Genomic DNA, 1,835 nt, shown 5'->3' with positions numbered 1-1,835 from the left:
TTTAAGGTGAATTCTCTCTAGTTCTTTTGATTGTTTAAATCCCCATACCTCTGCTGAATAGTTAAGTATAGAACCAACAAATGAATCAAAGAGATGACACAATATCTTTGGCTTCAGTTCGTACTTTTTACAATGTTGCAGTAGTATATTCAATGCCTTAATAGCTTTACCTGCTAGATATTCTTGATTCAGCTTAAAATTCCCAGTCTAGTTGAAAACAGTACCTAGATAATTAAAATCGTCTACAACCATCACTTCTTTCCCATCGAAGCTCCATTTTTCATTTGCTAACAGTCTGCCCCTCTTTCTGAAAACCATAATTTTTGTTTTGTAAGTGTTTTACAATATGAGTGCAAAAGATTTATATTGGTTTGTTATTCCTCATGCGATTTCGCAAAAATTACCATATCATCTGCATAAAGTAAAAGCATTAACACAATATCGTCTATTAATATATACCAGAATTAGGTTCATTTTGTAAATAAAGTTCAAGGTCATTAACAAAGAATGAAAACAAAATCGGCGAGAGTACCTCACCTTGCCTCAGGCCAACTGCATATTCAAAAAAATCGAAATAGCTGCTACATTATTTTACACAAGATTTTACTTTCTGATACATATCTCGTATGATTCTTAACAATTTACCTTGAATTCCGGATTTGTACATTTTTAACCAAACGGCATTCCGGTAGATTGAGTCAAAGCATTTAAACATATCGACAAAAATAACATAAAGACGTTTATTTTGGTTAAGATATTTTTGAATGACCGACAAGAGTATAAAAACGGCATCAACTGTTGATCTTCCCTTCCGAAATCCGAACTGAGCGTCCGAAATACTATTAATTTCGTTACAAAAAGATTCAACGCGCTTGTTTATTACAGTTGTAAATAATTTAGCCAAACAACTTATAAGTGTTACACCTCGGTAGTTACTAGCATTTTCCGTATCCCCCTTTTTATGTATAGGTACAATTACCCCCTCGGTCCACTTATCGGGAAAATACCCAGAGTTTAAAATAGCATTAAATATAATACACAGATGTGATCCTATGATATCAACGCTTTCCATGAAATACTCGTTAAGCAGATTATCATATCCACATGCTTTGCGCGATTTCAAAAACATAACGGCATTTACAATTTCGTCAGTGGTGATTGGTTTATCAAGTTCCGGAAACTGGACATCACAGTTATTAAAATCATTTGTGCGACAAAATTGCTCAGCCTCGTCATTTGAGCATTGCGAAATATCATTACTTAGTGTAGAGAAATATTTAAAGAAATCATCATTAAAAATGTTGTTACTCTTTCTACTTTTATTATTTTTAAAATGCTTCCAAAACTCTCGAGGTTTAGCGTGCTTTAATTTCTCTAACTCTCAAAGCTTATTATTTTCAAACAACCGTTTCTTTTTATTTATTAAAGATTTATAATTTGCTTTTTGTGCGCAAAGTAAATGCCTACTCTCTGTTGTTTTGAAGAAATTAAAATTTCGCAGCGCTTGTAAATATATATTTTTAGCTTGAACACATTCATTATCGAACCAGTCAGCATGCGTAACATGTGCAGCATCATTATAAGGAACATTCTTATGCGAGGAATGGTTTAAAAACAACGGATCGGCTACTTCACGCATAATTGTTGTAAAAGAGTTAAGCAGGGTATTTATAGACTCCCTGTTTTGTAGATTACTACTATGACTACATGTCAAGTTATTAAGTTGGGTTAGTCGACTAATAATAGCACTTCTGAATTTATCCCGTTTAGATACATCCCATTGTATTTTCACATAATTTTCACTTATCCCTTCCGGATAATCAAAATTGGCATGT

This window comes from Dreissena polymorpha, chromosome 15, assembly GCF_020536995.1.
Source record: "Dreissena polymorpha isolate Duluth1 chromosome 15, UMN_Dpol_1.0, whole genome shotgun sequence".
In the NCBI taxonomy this organism is placed as follows: Eukaryota; Metazoa; Mollusca; class Bivalvia; order Myida; family Dreissenidae; genus Dreissena; species Dreissena polymorpha.
This window is presented reverse-complemented; position numbering follows the sequence as displayed.